The 17303-nt window shown below is 45.0% G+C and overlaps 1 pseudogene across 1 annotated transcript; it reads right to left on the bottom strand.

Annotated features, from left to right (window-relative positions):
• Positions 1-1472: 1472 nt before the first annotated feature.
• On the bottom strand, positions 1473-15412 carry LOC308221195 (lysosomal dipeptide transporter MFSD1-like; annotated as a pseudogene). The gene is made up of 14 exons: positions 15316-15412; positions 14114-14389; positions 13970-14067; positions 12088-12212; positions 11937-11992; positions 11036-11179; positions 10407-10562; positions 10076-10191; positions 9096-9196; positions 3620-3731; positions 2859-2996; positions 2157-2296; positions 1884-1995; positions 1473-1586 (listed from the first exon to the last, which is right to left on the bottom strand). The product of its transcript is annotated as a lysosomal dipeptide transporter MFSD1-like (transcript).
• Positions 15413-17303: the final 1891 nt, after the last annotated feature.

Raw genomic sequence — 17303 nt, forward strand, 5'->3', positions numbered from 1 at the left:
TGTCTTGGGCTACAAAGGAGGTAAAAGGGCTGTATCCTCTTTCCTCGGAGGAGGGGCTGAGGGAGCCGGGGTTGCTCAGCCTGGGGAAGAGGAGACTCGGGGAGACCTCCCTGGGGTGGTGACACTCGCTGGAGCGTGTGAGGACAGGGGAGCCAGGCTCTGCTCTCCATGAAGAGCAACAGGCACAAATCACACCAAACAAGATTCCACCTGAACACAAGCAAGCACTTTTTTACTGTGAGGGGGATCACTGGGATAGGTTGTAGAGTGTCCGTCTATGGAGATGCTCAAGCTCTGACCAGACATAGTCCTGGACAACCTGCTGCAGCTGACCCTGCTTGAGCAGAGGGTGCTGGACCAGATGAGCTCAGGATGTTGCCACCAAACTAAAGGAGTCTGATTTTGCAGTTATGTGACTCTCACCCCACCCCCAAATTTCTGCTGCACCAGACTGCAACAAGTTTTTAATTGTCTGTACTGTGAAATGAACTCACAGCCTAACTTAAAAATTGGAAAACGTTGCTCTCTGAGGACGTTCTCTCCAGTGAATCAGGTCATTGCTGGATGCTGCCCTTGCCTCAGTTGCTTTCAATCTACAGTGTTTGTATGAAATGCAACTTGAGCAGAGCTGTTCTTTCTCTTAAGACTGTGCAATAATGTATATAAATCATTCACATCAGCATTCCCTGCGCTTGGCTATGTTAAAGTTTACTTCATCCTTCAAGCATTCTCTGTGCTTTTGTAAACTCTGTGTGAGTCCATGTGAGCATTTTGCATAGTTCAGAAGGCAGTTGGCTGAGTAAAATAAGCCTCTGGCATTTGTGAGTAAAGAGCCCCCTGGTTTAAAGGACACAATTCCAGATCAGAACAAACCTTTTATGCTTTTGAATGCAAATGAACAGGCTTGGCTTATGGACACATTTTTAGTAAGGTAATTGGCAATTAAGCCTGGCTTGTGTGCAAAATTAATCAGTGTGATTAATTCTGTCTCCCTCCTAAAGCATGGTGATGGTGTCACTTGCATAGATATGTAATTAGTGAGAGCTGCACGCTCAGCTGGAAGAGTAACTGGAACCCCAGTCTGGGGGTTAGCAAGGGCTGATGTACAGGGTTCTTACGCCTGCCTGCTTTGCTGCTGATCTCCATCACAGCTCCTGTGGCAGTGCTGGTGCAGGATTGAGAAGTAGCTCTCCAATGCCTCATGAACAAGCTTCAGCTGGGTCCATTGTATTCACTGTAGTGTTGCTCTTGAAGTGCTGCCCAATGCAGGTTTCTGTGTGTTGGAGAATAACCGAGAACCATGCAGCAAACGCCTCCCACATATGTGCCAGGAATAACAAAGTGGAAATGTTAACTTTCTGTGGACAGTTCCCTTCAAAGACATTTAAAATACACAGGATAAAAATCTACTTTGAAGTGGAAGTGATCAGTGCTGTGCCTGGCAGCTGTCACTGTTCTTGTACAGCCAAGGTTCAGCTGACAGAGCCTTCATCCCCTGTTCCATCACCAAAGAGTGGTGCTGCATCTGCAGGGCCTTTGTCCTGCTCCACACGTGTGCCCTTTCTTCTTCTGTTTAGTGTTCCACCCTAGAAATTCAAAACAGCAATTAGAGACCAAAAAGAGACAGTTCTTCCTGTACACATGTTCTGCTGCACTGTGTCTTGGCCCTGCCCCTCAACTTCTTGCCAAAACCCACAGCCACCAACAGCTCAAAAGTAGGTAAGACCACTGCACACTGCAGCAGTAGTGTAGCTGAGAGTTCTCTTTTTATGCAGTCCCATTTTTATGTCAGAGGAACTGCTGGAATGCACACTCAACAGCTATTACATCAATAAAAGCAGCTTGGTGATGCCAGGCTATTCTTTACCTCTTATCACACTTACCTGTCTCTTGTCCACAAGATTGAGGCTAATGGAGGCAGCAGTGCATGCTACAGTGTTTGCCAACATAAAGATCATCACCTGTTGCCAGTGCCACAGGGGGGTCTTTAATTCACTAAAAAAGGCCAAAACCAGATAGAACAACCAGTCACCTGAAGATATTTAAGGCCCCTCTATAGCTTCTTGCAGCATCAGTTTGCAAATACACTGATTTCTGTTCACTCAAGTACTGTTGATTGATGTCTTTGCTTGAAAAATTAGCAGCAGCATTCCCACCTGGACTGTGTTCCTAGAATGCATCCCATGATCAGATTTGAAAGGCCAACTTCAACCATCTGCGTGGAAGTTGCAAGCCCCATTGCCATCCCTAAGGTTGCTTGGGGGACCACAAGAGGTATGGATGGCCACATACTAGCAAGCTGGAAGGAATGAGAAGAGGAATCACAGCCTTATTTAAAGCTGTTAGATGGTCTTTGGTTTAAAAAGGAATTATTCCCACTAAATAAACATGTATACTTCCTCTTCAAAGCCTCTGGTATTTATACCTCCCAACCTATTGCCTGGTTCTAGACTGTTCCCCAATTTTTCAAACAGCTTGAGACAGCACAGACAACAAATGCTATTTGAAACTGGAATAACCAGACTCCAGATTGCTGAAGGGGAGTTAAACCTAATGGTTTAGCTCATAAAGACTCAAAGGAGATTCAGGTATTACAGTCAAGGTAAAAAAGCACTAAGAAAAGCACACGCAGATTAATGTTTCATGCTGTACCAAATGGTCCCTTACTCTGCTTTGTATTTTGTTCTATATTCTTTGGGGTTACTTGTTAACCAGTCTGCAGGACTGGGGAGCCAGTGACTTCAAACTGTGGCTGCTAAACCTGCTCATCCAGACACCAGGGCAGTGACATTGGCCACCCAGGAGGGAGGAGCACAGCCCCAAAACACCCAACTGCAGCAGAAGAGTTGTGAACTTACAGCAGCAAAGGAGTAAGTAATCCCCAACCAGACAGTGGAGACTAATGGAGGAACAAAAGTAAATGCCAGGAGAGCGAAGATTGACGGAGTCAGTGCAGCACAGCTGACAGCAAAGACACCTCTCAGTCCAACATAGTCCTGGTAAAGGAAACGGAGTCCTCTTACAAGGGATCCCAGCCTCCCACAGGCCCTGGTGACAGGAGTGGCTGTGCAGAGTGCACTGGGGTGACTGGCAGTGACATCATTTCCTAGCTGCCAATATTATAGCAGGCATATATACTAGTTCCTCTTGTGTCCTCCTGAACTGAGGCTGAAAAACTTGTCAGAATCAGTGTCCACTATTCATGTGAAATGGCAGTTTTAATAAAGGGGGAAGAAATCCCCACCATTATGCCCTGACAATTAGGGAAATAAGGAAGAGTCTAACAAAACAGGGACTGATGATGTGCAGGTCATCTCTTCCCATCTACTTGCAAAGCTTATCCTGATCCTTTCTGTTCCAGTCTCAGACTTCCCAAAGCATACCACACTTCCCGTGGTTTGATGCTACCATAGCACAATTAGGGACAGAGGGAAAAACAGATTAACATTATTTCTTGTAAACTAATTCAGAATAAAGTGCCTCTTGCAGTTTGCAAGGAATTAAAGGCCTGCATGTACAGCAATAACAGGCTAAATTCTGGTTAAGGGGGTTGCAACAAAGACATTTCAGAAAGTCAGGAAAAAGTTACCAGCAAGCACTTCTGGGTCTGGATACTCACAATTAATATGCCAGCTGCTGCAGACAGAACAAGGGAGCTGTCATACACTGCCCCAGCAATCTAAGTAGCTGCCTGCTGACTGTAACTAGAGTATTTATCCTGGATAAACTTGCTAAAAATGAAATGAAGGGGAGGGAGAAATGTGAGGATGGAAGACATGGACCCAGAGGTAGAGTACAAGCTGGATCGTTTATTACAAGGATTACACAATATTTATATGCTTCCAAGCAATTAGCCAAGCACATCTGTGTCTGCCTTGCAGTTATATTTACAACTTCGAGCAAAAGGTCTATCTGATTTTTCTTATCAACATCCTCTGTCCAGTTCTGTCATCCTTATTCCTTGCCAGTTCCAACATCTTCCAAGTACTAGTCAGGGACAGATCACTCTTAATTGCTTGCTGTTGTTCCTCTTTCCCATGGTCTCTGACCGTTTTGATGCATTCCAACCCCCACAGTTCCCCCTTCTTCTTTTGTCAATGCAGTATAGACGTGCCTCTCAAAAGCCTGGGATAACATTCACTGCATACATTGTAACAAACAAGGTACAACACATACCATAGCAAAGACAGCAAGCAGGAAGATCAATCGTCCTTTAATCAAAGTCAATAGCCACCCAGTTATACCCCCTGCATCATCTTCCTTATATTTGTCGTACTGTCTTTCAACTTGCAGATACTTTCATGTATGGATTCTGAATGGTCTGATAAATTCATGCAGCACATTCCTTCCAAAATTTCACACCCATGTCCATGCACTAAGAGGAGAAAATTGATTGCTGCCCTATTTTGTAAAGTCACATGCCCAATACAGTTGACATCCGTGAGCAAAGCAGAGAGAGCAGATGCTGTAGCATTAGTTTGTTTAGCAAGCCAACATTCTAATTTATTCAATGTTGCTAAAGCTTGAGCTCTAGCTACTTTGGCAGCTAAAAATGAGGCAGCTATTATTTCACCTGGGTTCCAGAAATTTACTTTGTCATCACAGCTCGGTTGAAAAGTATGCATTGACCTTTGAGAACGCAATCCTTGTTTATTTATTATCATAGTGTTATTAGGGGTAAACATGCCTAAGGTCCCTACTGCACACAGGCCACCCTCTATATGGGACGGCACCCCCTGCCAGGCTCGATCTTGTGGCAACTGAGGCACAGACTCTGTTTCTGGCTACAAACGAAATCCCTTATTGAGTGAGCTTACAGGCTTTTATAGTATTCTGCCTAGCAGTTAGTAGCAGTTAGCTCCTTTGGTACTTTTCCTGCACAAAACAATCTCATTGATCACACACTCTTTCACATTACTGTCCACGTGCCTTTGCTTGAGTAATTATTTCTAAACATAGTTATTTGCTACCACATCATCACTGCCACTTCCCCTTGACTATACATTCTTTATCTTGTCTTAAGCATCCTCCTGTTTCCAGATTTACAGTCCTCAGAAATTATCTTGATGCTCTTTCTTTGGTTCCACCCAATGTTCTTTCTCTGGTTCTTCCCTACTTGTCGTGTTCACTTCTTCCAAGGTTTGTGGCTGGTAAGAGTCCAGATGTCCGGGCTCTCATCCAGGTCTATTGGCGCAGCTTCTTGTGCAGCATTCCCCACATCTCCACCTTCTTTATAAACTAACAAAACATTGTTAATAGACTTAGCGATCGAACGATTTATACAAGCAAGTAAACAAGGAACTGTGATTAAAATATATAAAAAGATTTTTACACAGGCTACTGCAATTTTAATAATGTCTTTCAACCATGCACTTATGCCCCATCCTGACAGCAAACTTTCTAGCCAATTCCAGCTACTCTCCACTCGCAACTTCTGAACTCCATCCTTTAGGTTTTGAATTGCATCATGGACAGACTCAGAATGATCAGATAGGTTCATGCAACACATCTCATCAAAATCTTTACAACCATGTCCTTGAACTAATAGCAAAAAATCTATGGAAGCTGTATTTTGAAGGGCAGCATGTTTGACTGAATCGTTATCTGTTAACAGACCATTGCTGTGGGTGAAAAACCTCCGGGACAGAGGCTGGGTTTCTTCCCGCCTCTCACCGGGAGGAGTGGACCCCGCGCTGCCCCGCAGCGCGCATCTTGGCGGGCGCAGCGCCAACCCGTGCCTGCCGAAGCACACAAAGCCCTCTGCCCCCGGGCAGACAATGGGGGGAGCTTGCCGGAGCCTGCTGCTGCCGCCGCCGTGCGAGTGAGTGAGGTCGCGGCAGCGGGGAGGTGGAGGCGGCGCGCCCGTGTTCTGCAGCTCCTTATCCCACCGCTGACACCAGGTGCAGCCCCTCGGCCGGAGGGGAGCCGCCGCCGCAGCCTCCACCCGGCTTCCGCGGGAGCGCCGTTTTCCTCCCCGCCGTCCAGCCCGCGGTTCGCTTCATAACGGACGAGATGTGTAACATTCAGGTTTTGGGGCACGTTTACATCACCTTGATTTTTCGCTTCTTTGTTAATGTTTTTCCACATATCATGCGGGTCAGGGGGGTAGAGGTCGGGTTTTCTGTCAGGGTCGATTGGTCCGGAATCAAAAGGGTTGTCTTTGCCTGGCTAATTTGCTGTCGCAGCCTGCCGGCGGATAACTTCCCACGGATCGATACGCGCGGGAGAGTGCGTGAGCACCGGCAAAGCTTGTGTCTCACGACAGCCAATGCCAGGTTCAGGCGGGAATAGATCTGGCTCAGCTTCTGGGTCTACTGGCCCCGGGTCGAGAGGGTGCGGAGTGCTGTTTTCTGGGACAGGGTCCGGAGTGGTGTTTGTTGGGACAGGAGAGGCTGATGCTGCCGATGCCTCCTGTGCTGCCCTGTCAAGTGCCTCATAGACTGAGCGCCATACAGCCAGCAATTAGGGGGCTGCCGCATCATCCCTTGAGGCTGCATCCCAGAGGCCGACCCCAATCTTGTCCCACATTGCCTTCTGATAAATATTAGTTGATGTTGCCTCAGGGGCATGGGTTGAGACCCATATTAACAAGTCTTTCAGTCTGTCTTCATTTACAGTAACCCCTTCTTCTCTAGGAATTTTACTAGCACCCTGAACATTGATTTGTGCTTGGGGGATACTGAGTTTCCCATGTTCCCAGCTGCTTACCTCAATCAGAGGTACTATTCGATTGCTGCGCAGCTCTTTCGGGGTTTGGCTGGGCTTTCTCACTGGTCACTGAGTCACGGCTCTCTGTCAAGCCCCTGTTTGGGCACCATTTCTGAGGATGGAAGGCACAGACCCAGAGGTAGAGTACAAGCTGGATCGTTTATTACAAGGATTACACGATATTTATATGCTTTCAAGCATTTAGCCAAGCACATCTGTGTCTGCCTTGCAGTTATATTTACAACTTCAGGCAAAAGGTCTATCAGATTTTTCTTATCAACATCCTCTGTCCAGTTCTGTCATCCTTATTCCTTGCCAGTTCCAACATCTTCCAAGTACCAGTCAGGAACACGTCACTCTTTAATTGCCTGCTGTAGTTCCTCCTTCCCATGGTCTCTGACAGTTTCGATGCATTCCAACCCCCACAGAGAAATCACATAATTAGGATTCTTGATCTGGTTATTTTGTCAAAAAGTGAGTCTGAGCACAAACATAGGGAAAAGAAGGGGTTTAATGTGAGGATTTGTAAACAAGTTTGATTCCATCTGGTTTGTAGTGCCAAGCCCTTGTTGTTCAAGCTGGTGCTTAAATGGCCATTCTCAAGATGCTCCTGCAAGTTCGGAGTAGAACTGCAGGTTAAAGCTGGGCACATACTCAATTAAATCAGCACAGCTCAGGAGCAGCAATTTGCTATCACTTGTCCAAAACACACAGATGGATTTTGTACAGTCTCTCTGAAGAGGCAGAAATCATTATCAATCCAGGGGTGAGAATGCTGAGGGGCAGAAAAACAGAGTTAAAAATAACCCAACAGCAAAGATCAGCATTTAAATTGAACACCCGCACTTCAGAAGTAGGAGGATTCCCCCCGGCCTTGGCATCTTTAAGGAGACCTGTTTAGAGCTGAGAGCATCCAAACCAAACTGTGTTTTCATTGTCACAAGTCAGCCTTTCACCTTCATTAAGGGTGTGCAAAAACAGTGTTAAAACTTTCTGTAATTCTTTACAGAACTTACAGTCGTACAGTTGCAACAGCTTAGAAAGATCAGAGTAAGCATTACTTAACAACAACTAAAAACATCGGCGTGTTATCAGTGTTGCTCTCAGACTAAAGTTGAAAACACAGCACTGCACCAGCTACTAGGAAGGAGAAAAATAACTTACAGCTGAACCCAGACACTGGTTTATTTAGCGATCTTGTAGCCATTTAAACCTGGTTTGGCCACTTGCATGGCTGCTCATCCTTCATACCAGTGAGCCTCTGGACCTCTGCTGGCAGCGAAGTTTATAAAACAAGACACTGTTCCCTGAAGGTTTACTGCAGCAGAAGTCACCACACCTGTGGCCTTGGGACCATTATTTTCCCATCTGGGAAGTAGCACAGCATTTTTTTCCAGACAGGGTATGTTAAACGTGACTCCTGGTGCCTGAACTTTGCTCCACAGGTTGGCAGAATTGCAGAAACGTGGACTCTGTGTGATCAATGGAGACAGTTCACAGCGACAGTGAGAGGGCAGCTGTCTCCTCAGGCCTGGATATCTTTGCCATCTCTAATGTCTTTATCTTACTGGTAAGAGGTCACTTGTATGTGTATTATGACAATGATGACATTTCTTCACTCCTAATTTCACTGTGGCTTGCTATACATCACTCATGGAATACTACCAAAATAATGTCCTTTTTTTTTATGGCAGGCCTTTGCTAATATAAAAGTTCATGTTCATTATGGGGTAGATGCCGCATCATCCACAAACAGGAGAAAAGCAGCAAAATGACAAGCCCATGGCAGAGCCACAGGACAGAAGCTGGAGTCGCAGTTTAGTCTGGCAGGTTGACGCTTTAAGCAAATGAAGGCATACAAAAGGAAGTGTGAAAACCTTGCACTGGGACGCAAAGGCTTCCTCACCTGCAAACCCTGGCTGATGCCAACTTAACTTTGTTCCAAACACAGCAGAGAATATGCAAGAACTCCAGGACAGAACTGCCCTAGGCCTGTGAAGCAAACACCCCCACCCTGCTCTAAAGACAGCCACTTCCTTGGACTATCAGAAAGGTGATATATCTACAGGCTGTGTTTTAAATAAAGGATTTCTTCCTCTCCTCCCAAGTGTTCTGAACCTCCTTTGACAGTGTTTCAAGGTTTAAATATTGGTTGAATCATTTCCCTTTAAGTTATTTTTGCTTTCCTTCAGAAGCCTCCCTCATCTTTGAAGGCCAAAGCACCCTCCAGTCTTTGACTAGGTGTTGAAGTCATCTTTCTCTGTGCTTCATGACTGCAAGGAACAAACATATTACCCACATATTTCCCAGTCAGTGAAAAATCAAGGGCCTGCAAAGGCTCTGATGGGCCTGTATCAGTCAGTGGGACTACAGCCACAGAGCAATACCTGGCATTTGCCACAAAAGGAAGGATTCCATTATAGAAGAACATGATGGTGAGGACCGGGAGCCAGTAGCAGAGGTGAAGTCACTTGATGTCCTGAATCCACTGTAAAGAGAAGATGTGCCCTCACTCAGCAGGAAACAACCTTCAGCCTCACACTAATGTCGCTTTCTGCAAGCCATTGAAGGTCACAAAAAATGCAAGAAGTAACAGCAAGTAAAAGGGAATTGAAAGACAGCTCACAAACATCTGAGTGAAATTTAGCATGTGCTGACTCCAAAGCACTCCTTAGATAACAATACTCAAGTAAGCAAAACAAAACAAAAGCTTTCTTCTTAGTTTTATAAAGGTTATGGCTGCAAGAAACTGTTCTAAACAGCTGACTGCAAAAACTTCAGTGAAACATAGTTGAAAGATACAGGACAAACAGGAATCACAACCCTAAGCTACAGAAACCATTAAGAACTATATCATAAGAAGGAAGCTAAGGATTAAAGTGCCATAAAGACTGCAACCTATTGCCCATAATGCTTATTGCTAGACAGAAGAACGCAATGAGGAATGGGAGATAAGGGCTAGCAAAAGACAGTTCAGCACTGACCATATCAGCTATTTTCTATCATGGATCCTGTGAGCCAGAAAGCGGTTCCAGAGGGAGGGTGCTGTCTAGTTTTATGTATAAAATCCTCTTCTGAGCCACCTACAGTCAAGAAGAGTCTGGCTCAGAAAAGTAATGCCATTTAGAGTCTCTGAAGACTGCAAATACAGAAACTCCAAACAGAAAACTGACACTTGTTTGGTAGCTTACAGGTGCAATAACCTCAGCTTTACCTGAAGAACTGCTTTGCAAGGTTTAACCAGTATAAATGCTCTCTCCTGGCCAGGAGCAGATCCACTGCAGCTTTCCCTGCACTGCAAAAGCAGCGATCCCCCACCCCAGGCTTTCACAGATAGAGATGGAAAAGCTGTCTGTGCACCACATGCCACATTTTTGGATTCCTGCTGGACAATCCCATCCAAGCCCTGCTACTTTATGCCCATTTTATCTAGTACACTGACTGTGAGGGCTGAAACATAACCAAGCACACACAGCAGGGTACCTGGATAAAACACAAGAGGTGTTAGAAATTCCTCATTGTGGAGGCACCAATGAAGAAAACATCTCTCCATTGCATACAGAATGCAACAGGAAAAACTAAGAAATAATGTGTCTCCTGCTAACTTCACCATCCTTTTCAGGCACTTCTCATAAGTGGATGGAACAGGCTAGACTTAAGTCCAAAAAACCAAAGGGCAAAGCACCAGAGAAACTCACCTCCCCTGAGTGTCCACTATATTCCAAATTTTGCCTCAAACTGCTGGGTGAAGAAGTTGAGGACACTGTCAAGGCAGGAGAAAGACAAAGTCAGTCCAAATGCCAGTGCCAGTTCCTTCCCCTTGAACCAGAAGGCTGTGATACAATTCTGCACAACTTGGAGAACACAGGATTTTCTCTCGTGTACAGACAGAGGTGGTCAAAAGCATTGCACAGGAGCAACAAACACCCTCTCAAGTCAGAGTGCTTGAGAGGGGGTAAGAGACCTCTACACATCCCAAGTGGAGGCATTACTTGTCAGCTTCATAGTCCATTTTAAATCATGCTGGGGCATGGGAGGTGAACTTACCCCTCAAACAAGGCAAGCAAAAAACAACCCCAAAGGCATAGCAATCCTTTCAGTCCCCACCTCTTGGAGAAGGACAAACTTACTAGAGAGGAAGACTTTTAAAATGTCAGTACACATTAAACCCATGCAACCCTTCAAGAAGCAGTGTTCTGTTAGCAATGCAGGTTCCTGGTGCAGAGCAGGTGAAGCTGACGGGTAGCACAATGGTTTAGGAGACAAAATACAAATAAATCATGACCACCCTTCAGTGAGGTGTAATTAAGAAATGTGAATTCCTTACTAGTAAGTGACCCAACTCCAGAGCCAAAGAACAATCTTCCTGTTAGCATCATTGGCAGGAGGTATGATGACCCCTTGAAATGTGCACCTAAAGCAAAGACTGATGATCCCAACACAGTCAGAAGAGAGAAGACAAAGACAGCCACTAGGGAGAAACATAAGAAAAAAGAAAATACGAAAACCTTAATAGACATGCTAAGGACAAAAGCAGTCTGTGCAAAAGAGTAACCTCAAAACACACCAGAGTATCTGTGGGCTTCCATCAGTTTACCCTCATTATTTTAATTTTGTAAAGACTGGTCTCTTCATGAAATTACCTGTGAATCCTCAAAATACTGATGTTGTTATCATGGTGGGAGGTTAGAGCATCAGAGTGAAACAGAGGACTTTGAACTCTCTGGAGTCCCTGTTCCTGTCCTGATTTCTACTACAGACCATGGCCTAGAGCAAGCCATCTCCTTCCCTATGCCTCTATCTCCTAATCTGTAGGATGTTCACCTCAGTGACACAGGGATGGAGCACAACTGCATTTGCTGGGACTGAGATTTATGGCACATGCCAGAACAAACATCGCGGCAGGGAACAGAATACTGCTTTATCGGTTTGTCCCATAGAAAACGGATAATGCTATTCCCTGGTAATGTGCATGTTTGAGGAAAGCATATTTACTGCACTGCTGTGTTAATTCAGGTAAGTGAGTGGTCAAATAGTGAAAATGTCTCGGTTGCCTCCGTGGAGCTGCTTAACTAATTGTCACGTGCTCCACACACAGAGCTGTCCCTCCTCTCCCATCCCTCTGTGACCTTACTGAAGTGGGACCTTTGATTACTCCTTTGAACTGAAAGAACAGCCCGAAATCTCACTTCAGTATGAGAATAAATTACTTAGTGCACAGAACTTACAGCAATTTCCTAGTTTGTCAATCAGGAATCCAGCCAGAATAACCACTACTGCATTTCTAGGAGAAAACAAAAACAGGAACATTGATGTCTTATTGCTGAGAAGCAACTGGTAAACTACCCCACCCCTCAAAGCAAGAGAAAAGTGACTTATGTCCAAGCATAAATTGCATACAACAAGTTGTATTGTGCAGGTGTCACTCCCAAGCCTTTGACAGAGCCAAGCATGCTGTTATGCCCAGCGCCGTTACCATGAGTTTCACTGGGGCAGGTCAAGTTCTGTGTAACAAGTCACAGAGCCTTTGGTAGGCAGCAGAAACAGATGAAAACCCAGCGTCCCTTTAAAAATTTTAAACTCTTGCCTACTAGATTTCTATTTCTCCTCCTCAGTTCCCACTTCCACAACCAAGAACTAGAGGAATTGTGTCCTCTCCCAGGCAGCCAGCCCTTACCAAACGAGAAATGACCAGCCACCAGCACTGCACATCTTCCCTTCCCCTTCCTGTGGCAACACTTTCAGAGGCTCAACGGTTTCAGACACACTCCAGTCCACAAGACAAGCCAGGAGGCTGCACCATGAGGTTTATATGATCCTTTAGTTTCTTGGCTATAGCTTAGCTTGATCTGACTCTTCATTATGTACTCTAACATCTTAAGCAGTGTGTAAATATGAAACTTAGCAGTATCCCATATTAATTTGCAGCTATAAAGCATCTGCTGAACAGCAGGAAACTGGTAATTGTGGCATGGCTTAGTAACATCGAGTTTGCTACTGAAGAGCAACATCTCCTCAACACCACCTGATCAGGAAAAAAACCCTAGAGCTTCCACTACTAAAAATCTACCTGCATTAGGAAATGGACACCAGGTCTTCCACACCAGCAGGCACAAGCTTAACATTGTGAATAAGCACAAGACATTAACCACATGACTTTCATACAGCCATTATATCTACAAACCCCTCAGATGTGCTGTTGTAGAAATGTCCGAGGCTGTGGGGAAATGCTTGTCTAGAACCAAGTCTCTTCATTGCAAGCACTGCCATGAATGCTCTGACTACCACTGTATCACTTGTGTAGCAGGTGGAGGCTAAATTGGCCAAAGGTAAAATATGAGAGTGTCAACAGCTAAAAACACTGTTTGCCCAGTTCCTAGCACAGAAAAATATGGCTTGGTTGCACTATGCTATACAGTTAACTAGGTAAAAAAATATGAAAGAACCTTTCATTTACTCCTCTCTCACATGACTCTTCTCCCACAGACCTACAGAAGTTGTGGAAGATCAAGGAATAAATGCTGACCTATTTTCCTCTTTTTACTCCTGTTTGCAATAACAAACTGCACCAAATTTAGCCTGGCGTTCACTGTCTAAATCTAAGACGTTAACGGCATGATAAAATATATTTTTGCCCTTACTGCTGAAGCAAAGTACAGGACAGCAGCTGTGCCAACAGAGGGCACACGTGAGTAGAATAATCAAGACGTGAAACAAACGCGATAACGAACTAAATGAGTCAAGTAGTCAGGAATTAAGGTAAGAACTTTGGAACTCTAGCATTCCTGGAGAAACCCCTGAAATCACCCGAAACATCACTCTGAACCCTAAACAACACATTTTTCTAGCATTTGAGAACGTAACTAGTTTTTCAGAGGATCCCACACTGATTTGAAAGTTGGAAAGGACCTTAAAGCTCATCCAGTTCCAACCCCCTGCCACAGGCAGGGACACCTTCCACTAGACCAGGTTGCTCCAAGCCCCATCCAACCTGGCCTTGAACACTGCCAGGGATGGGGCAGCCACAGCTTCTCTGTATGACCTGTTCTGACCCCTCACAGCTTGTCCTGGCTTTGTGTATCCTCACAGCAAAGCAACCCCTCACCCCCAGCATCGGGAATATAAGATCTTGGAGCACGACTCCTCTATCGACACCGTAAGAAAAGGTTTTGAAACTCTGCCGGGGACCAAGGGCTGAGTTCTGCCCGTTCCCACCCTCTGCACTGCTGGAGCAAAGCCCAGGCAAACGTCCTGCACTTACCCCCTGAAGCTGCTCCTGCAGAACACCGGGGATGTCGAAGCGTAAGTAGCAGCAATGAGGACGCTGTTGAAGAAGAAGCACCACGAACCTATACGCGGCTTCGGGGCAGAGAGCACCTACCTCAGCCCTAACCTCCCTCCTCACCTCCCATCACGGCCCGGCCTGGCCCTTCCCTTCCCTCCCTCAGGCCCCGCCAAGCCCCCGCGGCGAGCTCAGCCCGACCCGGGTGGGACAACGCCGGACCCTCCGCGGGGCCCGCACCCCCGTGCCGGACCTCCTCTCCTCTCTGCCCGGCAGCGCTCACCTCGCTCCGCCGCCACTTCCATACCGCAGCCCGGACCTCCCGCGGAGGCCTCCGCCGGTACGGGCCGGGACCTCCCCCGCTAGGCTGAGCCAGGGCTGGGCGGGGTTGAAAGGAGTCTAAAGGGAAAAGATCCGATTAGGAAGACAGCATGATAAACTGGAGGGATCGTCCTCGGCCGAAAGAGGAAATTTAGTAAAGAGAATTAAAACTGGTGCATACAAAAGGCAGAAACTGGATCAACATAAACTGGAGTACAAAATGTGATGCTTTGGGCCTTTTAGGATGTGTCAATAGAAGTGTCTCATGTAAGAAATGGGGAAAGAAGGTAGTTTCTTAAGCTAGTAGAAGTACTGCAGGAGAACAGGTAGGTAGGTAGGTAGATAGATAGATAGATAGATAGACAGACAGACAGACAGACAGATAGAAACCAGCTGAGCACAAATTAAGAGGTTTTGAGTTACCACAAGAGCAGGGTCCTGGTAATGAAGGAAAGAAGAGGAAAAAAAACCACAAACAGACTCCCCCTCCAAAAAAAAAAAAAAACAAAAAAAACAAAACAAAAACCAACCAAAACCAAAGCCTCTATATGATTGAAAGGGTAAGTATATTTTTTTTCCCATTTGAATAATGTTTTCTACCCAAACAAGGCACAAAGAGCCATCAAATAAGCTTCATAGTAGCAACACTGAGGGCCTGTGCCTTTCCTGATGTGAAAATAAGGCTTGATAAAGAAATGAGTAAGGCTTTGGGGTGTGGCTGTCCCTCACAGCAAGCAGTAGGGTTTGGAAATCCAGACAAGAAATCTGTAGAGGGACTTTTTAAAAGGGTGATAGGACAAAGAGGAATGGCCTTAAACTGACAGAGGGGAGATTGAGATGAGATCTTAGGCAGTTCTTCCCTGTCGATGCATGAAATCAGACTCTACAACTCAAAGAGAGTTATAAAGCAGGTATGTTTATTAAGGCACCAGGTGCAAGGGGGATTGCTCCTCCTAATTTCCACGCCGAGGGATTAAGTGAGCAGATATTTATTACACACAAACATGCATATTCATTAGATTCCTGATAGAGCGGCAGGGCTATTACAATTAGTTCCAAGAACTCATTATCATAAATCTTGTCCTCTTGGTGCTTGTGCATTGCCCTCCCATGATCGTGGGCAGGGGTCTTCAAGATGAAGTAAGCAGTCTTCCTCACGATGTACTTTTCACCTTTGGCACAGTTGGATGCCTCAGTAATCACAAAACTAGCTGAAACCAGACATATCAGGGATTTCTCAGGACACCTGTAACTTTCTGATAGCTGACATAGTTTTAGAACCTCATTACCTTTGTACAAATTTATTGCAGGCAAAACAGGACTTGTAGACAAAGAGTATCCAAAGCTAGCAGATGTTCAGGAGGCACTATATCCAAACTAACTGATAAGGAGAAGGAAGAGAAGAAGTAATTCACTCACGTTTGTAGTGTTACTAAACTCTGCTATCTCACCACAGACTTACAACACAGACATTGTTCTCTATCTTAGACCTAAGTTAAGTGAAAAGTACTTTAACCCTATGTTTTCCAGGCACTAGCTTTCCTCATATCAAGGGTGCTGAGGTGCTGGTACAGGTTGCTCAGAGAAGCTGTGGCTTCCCCATCCCTGGCAGTGTTAGCTGGGGCTTAGAGCAACCTCGTCTAGTAGAAGTTGTCCCTGCCAATGGCAGGGGGTTGGAACTGGATGAGCTTTAAGATCCCTTCCAACCCAAACCAGTCTCGGATTCCTCCTGCACCTGAGTCTGTGGCTCAAAGCTGCATACATAGCAGGGAATATGATGTTAAATAAAAATTTTTCAACAGTGGTGCATACTTATAAGAGCTAAGAATTTTAGGAGCATCTGTCTTGTGAACAGAGTCAAACTATAAAATATCCTTAAAGTCTATTTTTTTAAATGCTGTTGTTTTAAACATCACTTGTGTTGCCATGTAGATGTTTTTTATTTTATCCTAGCCTAGGATGCCAAAGGAAAGATATGGATCAGCATTGTGGTATGTAAATAGAAAGCTGAAAATACTGGATTCCTTTGCATAGTGAGTCTGGACACATACTTCAATTTTCTCCCTCAGAAGTGTTTTTTTTTCCATATATATACTCGTCCTTGTGAAGGATTTGTAATGGTGGCATGAATGTTTGTCCAGGTTGAAGTTACTGCATGTCTAGAGGAAACTTTAGGGTGTCTTCAGGGAGGAAAGGGACATGCATAAAATACTTCAGGTGTCTTTTCAGTTAAAGATAGCTTTCTGATCATGGCCAGGTGAAGTACTTCCCTGCTAAATCTGTATGTCAGCAGCTCTGGTGTCTCGACTGCTGCACAGAACTTCCTACAAGAGAATCAGAACTAATAGACATGACTGATTAAATATCTATGAGCACTTAGGAACACTGAACCTGAAGACTCTTGTTATTTCCATCTTCTACACAGTAAGAATCTCTATTTAGTAGGAGAGGTGTGGGCTTATGTCACAGAGTAAGAAAGATCCAAAAAATTTAAAACCAAAGAAGCATCAATGGGTCAGAAACTACTCACAACACTTCTAGAGGAAGAACCAGACCAGTTCAGACAGAGGAAAGAAGGAGCTCCTTTTTTATTACTGCTTCAAGGAAGAGAATTGATATTTGATACGAAAAATCAATTAGCAAACAAGTAAGACTGAGATTCTGAACACCACCTGAGGAAACCATCCTTGAAGAAAACTTTTTATGTAAAGGACCAATGATAGCTTTGTAAGTTCTGGAGCATAGCTTTGGGTTGTTGGTTGATGCAAGGCTTGAGTAAGGTTTTACCTTTTAAGTATATCTGATATTTAAATATTGTCTCCTGGCTATTAGGTCAAATTTCATTCATCTTTACTTGAATTTGTAGGTGTTCAGTCATTCTGATTTCTATTTGAGTGATTACACAGTATCACAGTATGCTAGAGATTGGAGGGGACCTCAAAAGATCATCTAGTCCAATCCCCCTGCCGGAGCAGGAACACCTAGATCAGGT

The sequence above is a fragment of the Psittacula echo genome (assembly GCF_963264785.1).
Source record: "Psittacula echo genome assembly, chromosome: 5".
Classification (NCBI taxonomy): domain Eukaryota; kingdom Metazoa; phylum Chordata; class Aves; order Psittaciformes; family Psittacidae; genus Psittacula; species Psittacula echo.